Consider the following 11259-nt stretch of genomic DNA (forward strand, 5'->3'; position numbering starts at 1 on the left):
AAAAATTGTTGTTTCGCTTTATTTCTGAATTTTGATATCAATAACAGTTGCTAAAATATAAGTTCTTGTATGATTTATATACATGCATCTCCCGTCTATTGTGTTTGACATTAAAAGGATTTTTATTAAGTTCTCATTTAGTATATTTTGAATGGGTTTTTGTGCGTTATTTGATCGATGCAAATGCTCGCCAGGGCTCATGTTTTGATTTTCTTTTAAGTACATATATGTTGACTTCAAATTAGATTTACTTATTCACTCACTTACAAAGTGTTTCTGTTTTGCATGTTAAAGGTTAAATCACAAAAATACTGAACTCCAAGAAAAATTCAAAACGTAAAGTCCCTAATCAAATGGCGAAATCAAATGATAAAACACATCAAACGAATAGACAACAACTGTCGTATTCCTGACTTGATACAGGCATTATCAACTGAAGAAAGTGGTGGATTGCATCTGGTTTTATAGCGCCAAACCTCTCGCTTGTACGACAGTCGCATCAAACTCCCTTATATTGACAACGATACGTGAACAAAATGTCACAAATAGGAGAATAACAACAACACGACCCCGCCAAAACTGGGGTTGATTTCAGGTGCTTCGAAATGGTAAGCAGATCCTGTTCCACATGCGGCACCCTTCGTGTTGCTCATGCTATTACAAAACTAGTAAATAGTCTAATTCAGTTGGTCACATTTGTGAAAAGGGATCGGGGGAGGGGGTAGTTACGACATCAGGAATATAACCGATATCATCTGTATTTATAACGAATATTCTATAACAGTCATCCAACTAGTGATGGCGTTCGTAAACTTTACGAAATGATGACTTCAACTTCACAATTTGGAACACATGATTTAAAAATAAAATGGTCACAATTGGGAAGCTGATATAATCTGTTTTGTCGTAAAGTTTTGTTTTCAACCGACCCTCATAGTCAGTTTCTAGATATAGGTCCTAATGAAATGGCAAAATCAAAAGCTCAAACACATCAAACGAATGGATAACAACTGTTAATTCCTGACTTGGTAAAGCATTTTCTTAATATTTAGAAAATGGTGGATTGAACCTGGTCTTATAGCGCTAAACCTCTTACTTGTATGACAGAAGAATCAAATTCAATCACATGTATAGCGATGCGTGTACAAAACAGACAAAATATGTAAAATTGTCAAAATCGGGATACTACAATCATCACCTAGTCACATCTCAATATGGATTATATATAGTATATTTTTTAAGTCAATCAAAGTTTTTTAAACTTTTTTACTATTCTTCATTCATTCTTCAAACTAAGAAAGAAACCATGGTCACAAATTAAAACGACGAAATTACAAAACAAATCAAAACACAACATAGAATGCTAAATATCGAGACGAAAACCACAAAAAAACCAGGATGAACATAAGTGCTATGGAAGGGTAAGCAGTTTGCGGTCCACACTTGAAACCGTCTTATATCTTATACTGTTAATCAACTTTGTTGATATTTTCATAATTTTGCTAAATGTATGGTTTTGTAGTAAAATGATTGTACATAAGTATATAAGCATCAATCACTATAACAACTCCATGAAGGAAGTGACGAAAACTTCAACTGCGATCGAAAAATACATTATTTTGAACAATACTTGTAAAACAAGAGCGTTGATACAATCAGACTTTAAAAATAAACAATTTTATTCTTTGTTGAAACTAGAATTATTACGTAGTTTACTTAGAGATAAAGTTGCATTTGTAAATTTTGACTTTCAAAAGTGACATTTGATAACTTACATTTACTCGTGAGATTTAGAATTTGATTGACAATATAAAGACCAATAACACATTCATTGTAAACTCGCTATTTCTCCTTATTTTTGTATTGGTTTATTTCTTCATTTTGAAGTAATATCCAAATAACGTGTATTTCATCCATACACAAAATTATCATGTCCGGTAAAAGGAGAAAAGATGAATATTCAAAAGTTTGTTCTGACATTTATTGACAACTTTTTAAAAAAAAAGTATGAATGTCCATTATGACAGATTTTCTTCAATATCGACGTGGATTAACGTAGATAAACTTAGTATATCTTCACTTTCTAGCCTCTGTATCTTCTACCCCTACGTCTGAATCCAAATCTCACTCTTGGTCTGTATTGATATCTTGGTCTGACTTGATAGACTGGTCGTCGATATACTGGTCGTTGATATACTGGTCGTCGATATACTGGTCTAGATATATATACTGGTCTTGGTATATATACTGGTTTGTGTACATATACTGGTTTGGGTTGATATCTTCTGGATCCATACCTTCTGTACCCATACTTTGGTTTGTTGTTAAGCAAAGATATCAGTTTTTGAAGAAGGGTTTTTACTACAACAGAATTGTAAATTTACTGTCCATAAATCATTGATTGTAATCTGTTTGTTTAGAACAAGCTGACAAATCTACGTACATAATATGAAAAAAGTAAAATCACAAAAATACTGAACTCAAAGGAAAATCTAATCGGAAAGTCCATAATCACAGGGCAAAATCAAATAGCAAAACACATCAAAAACGAATGGACAAGAACTGTACTATTCCTGACTTGGTACAGGCATTTTCAAATGTAGAAAATGGTGGATTGAATCTGGTTGTATAGCGCTAAACCTCTCACTTTGTTGACAGTCTCTTCAAATTCCGTTATATTTACAATGTTGCGTGATATGATAAATAAAATAGTCAAAATAAGACATATATTAAAGGTTAAACCTACTATAATCCCTAATAATGATGTTGTGTTTAAAATCAGTGATCATTCGGATCACATCTTTCTATTTTGAATAAGATTTAATGTTTACAGCTTTGTGACCAGAGAATTTAATTACTAATAGAAAACAACTTAAATTATGTGTTTGGTATACGAAATCATCGCATTAATCTATAAACTTTTAATTATGGTATTGAGTAAAAGTGTCGCCAATATAAAAAAAAAAAAAAGTAGATGTGGTATGATTGCCTATGAGACAACTATCCACAAGACACCAAAATGACACAGAAATTAACAAATATAGGTCACCGTGCTTATGAGCAAAGCCCATACCGCATAGTCAGCTATGAAAGGCCCCGAAATGACAATGTAAAACAATTCAAACGAGAAAATACATATGTATATTGTTCAACCGATATTGTTTCCTATATATTTATTCTGTCTGCTCTATTCATATTGTACTTTCACAAATATCTAATTTCTAACCATTCTTCTTGTTTTGCATTTCTACTGGTTTCATCTGAATTAAACTCCCACATGTCATACCTATATAGCATCGATACATGTTTCTTCTGGGTTTTTGCATTCTATATCTAACTCTCCTACATGTCTACTTGTATTGTATATCCCTTGCAGACCAATACATATATAGTATTACAATTTGTTTGTTCTATACTATTTTATTTTAGAGTCATATGCAACGAGTTTCTTGTAAGTAAAATAATATCAAGATTATTAAACAAATATATAGAATTTAACCTCAACTTCTGTATACACGGTTGTAAATACGCATCTATAATGTATGATGCACTAATAGTATTGCATTTAATGCTTGTTGTTTGCAATCGAATAAACTTTGGAGTCAGTTGCCGAACTTCACCGAAGTTTACCGAACCATCACACTGATAAACAATCAAGTCAGAACATGTGGAGAACGGGAAAAATAAGTGACTTGATAGACCAATGATCAGTTTTCTTACTTTTCCTCAACAGTTGTTCATTTTTTTAATGTTTCAATTTGGTCATCGAGATCTCACGATTCGCGACGATTTTCCCCACTCTCTTTTGCGTTGTGCGGTAGTGATATCTGACGAGAAGTTACATAGTTTAGAACACTGCATACAGAAAGTTATCGACGAAGACAATAATTCAATAATAGAACCGTACAATCATGAAGATTTGGATATTATAAAGGATTTCGTGTACACATGTTTTAGTATAACTTAGTCATTTCAGTATTTAATCATTCTTTTAAATTTGAATTTTCAACTGACCTCAAAAGAGTTGGCTAAAAAGCCTTGTTCACAAATTAATGACTGAAACTGTTAATAATAATTCACCCCATCAACAGTATATTACAAGGAAAGATCAAATTGAGAATGGAAATGAGGAATGTGTCAGAGAGACAACAACCCGACCATAGAACAGACAACAGCAGAAGGTTACCAATAGGTCTTCAATGCAACGAGAAATTCCCGCACACTGAGGCGTCCTTCAGCTAACAAGTAAAGAGTATGTTTATGAACTTATGAAAAATTATAAGCTATGTTTGAGTTCATGTAAAATGTTTACTGTTGAGACTACCTACCTCCGTAGTAGTTGACATGGGTGCCTGAAAGTATTAAAAGTAAAAATTTAAGTTTGAATTCATGTAAAAAGTTACTTAATGATAATACCTCGATATACAGTAGGCTTGGGCTTGACATGATAAGTATGAGGAGGAGGTGCTTAAAAACAAATTCAAGGAAATTTGTTTAAAAGGGAACTTAAATACTGGTCACATGAATGATTGAATAGCAGTACATTTATTAAGATTTTGATAATAAAAAGGATTTTCTTATACGTGTAAATTCTATTGTAGTACATAAATCATATTTTTGAATTTGAAGTTGAATGTCACGTTAATAGTGATAGCTTTCTAATATCTAAATGAATGAGATTTCACTATTCCGTTGTGTAACATGTAAAGAGGTTTTCTCGCGAATATAGAAAAATATCAAAATAATATCTAGGTTTGAATTTATGTAAAAATATAACTGATGAAAATATTTACCTGGAGTGACAGGAGGAGCAGTAGTAACAGGTGCAGTTACTAAAAAACAAAAACAGTAGTTTACCGCTGTTCGAAATTCATAAATCGATAGAGAAAAAACAAATCCGGGTTACAAACTAAAACTGAGGTAAACGTATCAAATATGAGAGAACTACGACACAACAGAAACACAACACCAAAATTTAACACACTGAGAAACGAAGTATGATATAAAAAAGAAGATGTGGTATGATTGCCAATAAGACAACTTTCCACAAAAGACCAAAATGACACAGACATTAACAACTATAGGTCACCGTACGGCCTTCAACAATGAGCAAAGCCCATACCGCATAGTCAGCTATAATAGGCCCCGATAAGTCAATATAAAACAATTCAAACGAAAAAACTACTGGCCTTATTTATGTAAAAAAATTAACGAAAAACAAATATGTAACATATAAACAAACGACAACCTCTGAATTACAGGCTCCTGACAGCGGTATCCCAACCCTCCCCTAACCTGGGACAGTGGTATAACAGTACAATATAAGAACGAACTATAAAAATCAGTTAAAAAAGGCTTAACTCATCAGATGGACAAAGATACAAGTGGACGTGCCATAATGTAACAATGGCCATTTTCCTGACTTGGTACAGAGCATTATATGAAAAGATATAAAAAAAACTACCAATATAAACTGTACATAATAAAATAATATATTATAGATGACAACAATATAGCAACACATAAGTTAAAATCAGAATGTATACAATACCGAAAACTAATTACAGTACTTTGTATATACACCCCCTAATAAGCTGACTGGTAGTGGTATGTTTCTTTGTATATACAATACCTAATTACCTTACTGGTAAATAAAGATAAAGCATGATTGCAAAAGAAAGGAAAAAAATGATTTTATCCACCAGTGTTAATTTCCTTATCATAACGGTTACAATATTCTTTGACTCATATCGGATATATCTTACATATGTCAAAACGACGGGTTTCACATGTTAAGTAAGATCTACACGTTCCTCAGGGGCACCTAGGATCATGCCCGGCTTTCGGTTAAATTTGTGTTGTTTAGTCTCTAATTATATGGTGTGTTTTATGTACTGTTGTGTGTTTGTTGGTCTTTTCCTTAATCCATGGTGTTGTCTGCTTATTTTCAACTTAAGAGTTTTAATGTCCCTTTTGTATCTTTCCTCAACAAAATTTATATTTACAGGTTTCACAGGAGTGACTTGTATTTACAACAGTATTTACATTAGAAATATACTAAATCACATCATTTTGTTATAACAATGGAGCACGATTTGTTAATTTGCATTTAGGCCACTCAATTTTTAATTCAAAAGTTAGCAAAACAGAACGATATAACATATATTTATAATTCTTGTGTATTACACTGGAGATATAAAACCAAACTAATGTTCTTATTATTGCATCACAAAAACAAGGCCAAAGATACGGATTTTAATTTGGAAGGCAGAACATGAACAATATCGACAATCGTTAAGGGAATAAATTGTACATTTGACACATAAATCCTCCAACAATCACACTAAGTCATCTTAACTTGGTTAATATGATATTAAAGGAATGACTGTAATATTTTTTCTGTCTATTCGAAATAACATAAAGAATGTGATGCACACTCTATATGTTGTTTCGAAAAGACAGAAAAAATATTACAGTCATTGAGTAAGCCATGAAAAAACGTTGATGATATCAGGGTCAGTCACATGACAAAATTGTGTCTATGAGCTGATAAACATAACAACGCCAGCCAATCAGAAGAAGCATTACATCCAAAATGTATTTATAATGGAATAAAGTATGATGTAAAATTAATACATCAAATGCATGACATCTTCTACAAATTAAGGTGTTTACTTACTACATTTTGAATCATTACAAACACTCTGCACAACAGCGTTGACAGTGGAATTCAACAGAGCAAAACTATCTACATTGAAGACATTAGATGGACTCCCGGCTATACCCAACAATTCCACATCGTCTGGCACTGCTACTGAAACAACATAGACAATGCAGTTGGTTTCATTCCTCAATTTATTAGCCTCTGTTACAGAATCAGCTTCGCCAGCATTCGATTTACCATCAGTAAGCACAATAACAAAACACTGAGAACAATTTCTACCTCCTCCATTCTTTGGTAAGAAAAACTGATTTCGCGCAACCTGAAATATTATTTTTTTAAATGATCAGATATAGTCTTCAGATTAACAAAGTTTATGGAACAAAAAGGTCAACGATTTTTTTCATAAAGCAAAGACCAATCGAAATGCATTGAGTTTTTTTGTATCGCCCTTGACCAAAAAATAAATGATAGGTGTATGAACCAAAATTAAGATTTTCAATTATGTGGTTTATTTTGCCATCGCGTTCAAGTTATGTAAAACAAAAACCAAGGATATGCATCCATGACACTAAATCATTTCTTGTACAGCAAGAAACACACAAAAAGCAAAGGAGCAGCACTTTTATTGATGTGCTGCATCTCACAGTCACAATGATGTCTTCAACATGGAACTCTCAATTCACTACAAATTTTAGACGGCCCGGCTTCAGTGGATTTCTTTGCAAAAATAATCCCAATATACTTTGTAAGATGTAACACAATCAAATCGGGTTCGGTTAAAACATACTGGGAAGGGAGGATATTTAAAACAAAACTGTTCCTACACATTGGTATAAATATCAAACTATGTAGAAAGTATTTTAGTAATAAATGAATCAAATAAAAGGTGAAGAACTTTAGATTCTTGTGGAACATATATAGACTGATTAGTTTGAATAATACAAAAATGTATGAATGAATTTTAATTACATATTTTTCAGATATGAAGTACCTTAAAAGTAAAGCTGTTAACAGTTTATTTATATCTTTAACAATATTCAAGAAGATTTTTGTTAAAGTTAAACGTCAACGATAATGACGGACGATGGACACCAAGTGATGAGAAAAGCTCACTAGGCCCATGAGTCAGGTAGGCTTTAAAATGGTTCATATATTTTGTTTGTTGTTACTCTTCGAACCTTTACAGTTGTCATGCAAGACACTTATGTTGTTAGTGCCGGAAGGAAGTGCGATTCTAGTGGTAAAGGTTTGTTTTAATTATAGCTTCCATGTTTAAATCCAGAATTTGAATTAGCAAAACAATCTCAATAATATATAGGTTAAGTTTACGTTATATTTATATCAACTGCATGTAAATTCATACTTGTAAAGCATCTCCGATAGCTGTATTTAAGTTTGGAGCCGTAGAAAAATCGTTGATTGCAGCAATAGTTTCACTTTTTGTTTCATTCTGATTCAAGAAGAAATGAATGTTTGGTTGTCTTGAAAAACAAAGAGCGCCAAACTGGGCTCCATTGGGTCCTACTGGGTTGAACGCTTTCACAATATTTATCATGAACTCTTTCATTTTAGCAAAATTCGTAGTGGTATTTGGAATGTTACCCTGGACTATACTGTCACTGGTATCGTACACAAAAACAATGTCAGCAACTGCATTACAAATCGCTTGTCCATCTTCATATGAATAAAATAAAACGTATTCAATTAATAATATTCCACACATGGATTGTTATCATAACCATCTATAAGAGGAAATTTGAAGCGATAATCATTTGTAATTGGTTTATTGATTATTTCTGAATTTGATTTTCATTAATGTTATTGAAGTTGCAATTAATTGAGATCGTATTCAAAATCAATCAAAAAAAATAAAAGACATGTATCTGACATTTACCTGGTGGCATAGGTGGCGTAGTTGTCATTGGGTGATGATAATAGTAGGCCTCTACTGTTGCAATCATGACAAAAACCTAAAGAAAGGTAAACATAAAAACTTAATTGGATATCATATTTTTGTAACATTGATTGGCGCTTTCTAAACGTCCACCGATATAGTTATAATTTGTAACAATAATGTGTTACCACTATTGTAGATGTTACCAAATTATATGTATATTAGTAATTAAAGATTACCCGTGAAAATCTGGATAAATTTTCATTTCATCGCTTTTCTTTTATCTAACTTTACATACTTCTATGTCATGTTTTATTTTACTGGATGTTCCCGTTTTGTATTAGTTATTTCTACCATCGTTGTTATGTATGTTAAAAACAACAACACACAATATAAACTGCCTTGGAATAATATGATTTCAATATATAAGCAAAACGGGTTTTATTACCAATAATGGTCTCTTCAAGAATCTAAATTTAAAATGGTTACCACTAGAAGTGAAAAGGGTGTGAAATCAGCATGACATATTTTGCAAAGGGCAAACACTACCAAAACTTTTAATCTTAATGAATTTCAGATCGCACACAGTGATCAGTTGATTTTTTTCGATTTGGTCTTGCTTTTTTGGGGTTTTTTTTGTTGTTGATAAAACATGTGCACAGTGGAGTGAAGAGATATTGAGTGAAAAGATATCGATTGAAATATACACTTACTGATAATTTGATTTGGAACATAAAGCTTAATGATTAATTAAACATTTACTTAATTTTATCGTTTATAATGCCATTCAAGGCATTACATCTTTTCCGAAAGCTGTCTTATTTCACCTCTCATGTTAAGGTCGTATACACCCTAAGTTTTGATCTGTTTAAATGAATAAATAACTAGCATGTCAGAACAGATGGAAAACAAGACATAGAATAACAAAAAAAAATACACATGCTTCTGTAGGTACATCAACCGTGTTTTGATGGACTTTGAAAAACTTTTTTACGACGTATAATAGTTATCAAAGGTACCAGGCTTATAATTTAAAACGCCAGACGCTCGTTTCGTCTACATGAGACTCATCAGTTACACTCAGATCCAAATAGTTATAAAGCCATACAAGTACAAAGTTGAAGAGCATTAGAGATCCAAAATTCCAAAAAGCTGTGCCAAATACGGCTATGGTAATCTATGCCTGGGCTAAGAAAATCCTTAGTATTTCTAAAAATTCATATATGGTAAACAGGACATTTAAAAAAAATGAAAAATAACAATATAATTGATTTAAAGTATGCCATGAACATGGATTTGGCGTCCAAAATGAAAAACAAGCCAGGTAACATGTTACACCGATTAAAAATATTATTCATAAACAATTTATGATGTCAGGTGCCTATCATACATAAAATGCATACCTACCTTTATCAAATTTAGGAGGAACATTGTTATATCTGGAAAAAGAAGAAATACTATTTACGATAAGAAATAAAGAAAGTAAACAGTCTTGGAAGAAATTAGCCTACTTAATTATACTAAAATTACAAAATGTTAACTTTTTAATCATTTAAAGAAATGCCGACTTCACTTTTTTCCCATTTTTACTAATTACACCTTAAATGTTTGTGGAGTCTGTCCGATTGCTAGGTGTTGATGAGAACCAAAATTATTTATAATGAAAGTCAGTCTACAGTTTAAGAAATTATTTGACAAAAAAAGATTATATAAATATGTTTAAGGATATTTTGTATTAACTGCATTGTTTATGCTCGTAGTCAAACACACAAAAAAAATAAAAAAAAATGTATATAACATATGAAACATTGAGATAATTAAAGACAAAGGAGCCTTATAGAACTAAAAAATAGAAATGTGTACAAAAGAATTTAAAGAAAACATACTGTGAATCTATAGAAAAAAAGCTTTAATAAAACAAATTACTTATTTCACATAAACAAATATTTGCAAATATTAAATTCTTACCAAGTTTCCTCTGTATGTTGATGGAAGGAGTGAACCACTACTGGAACAGCTAGATATTTATATGGATAGTCTATGTAACAGATTTACATTGCTACGTCAACAGTTTTTCTCTCAATTATAATTTATTTCTTTGTTTGATGTAAAACATATAAATGTAATTGATTTCTTGTTTCCAATACAAAAAAAACTTTAGCTAATTACTTCCTTTTTCGTACAAAATGTTAATTTTCTTTATAGTGCATATATCAAGAATCAAGAACATTTTCATAAATAATAGTCTTTGAAACGAAAAATTAAAAAAGCAAAATTTTCGTTATCCTATCAACACTAAATAGACATGCATTCTCACATATTTTTTTTCAGTAGTTTTATGATAGTCAAAACAAAATACCTTGTGAGCTTTAACAACAAGGAAACGTGCAACCGGTTTTTGTCATTTCTCAAAAAAAAAGTTCAGGTTTTGATTGCTAAACAAGAAAAAGATAAGACGGTATAGCGATTTAAAATATCATACAAATGCAATGATAATGTATCAATTTGATGACAGAAAAAAGACCCAACTTAGATTTCATTCCAAATTCATAACGATAAAACATATTCTGATAGTGTTATTGCATCTACAAAATTTGAGATAATGGCACAGTTTTTCTGTCCCAAATTTTAGGAAAATATTTATAGGTAAGATAAATATGTTAATCAGATGCAGACGTCTCAAATATTATACAAAAACATA

The sequence above is a fragment of the Mytilus galloprovincialis genome, chromosome 6, assembly GCF_965363235.1.
Source record: "Mytilus galloprovincialis chromosome 6, xbMytGall1.hap1.1, whole genome shotgun sequence".
In the NCBI taxonomy this organism is placed as follows: Eukaryota; Metazoa; Mollusca; class Bivalvia; order Mytilida; family Mytilidae; genus Mytilus; species Mytilus galloprovincialis.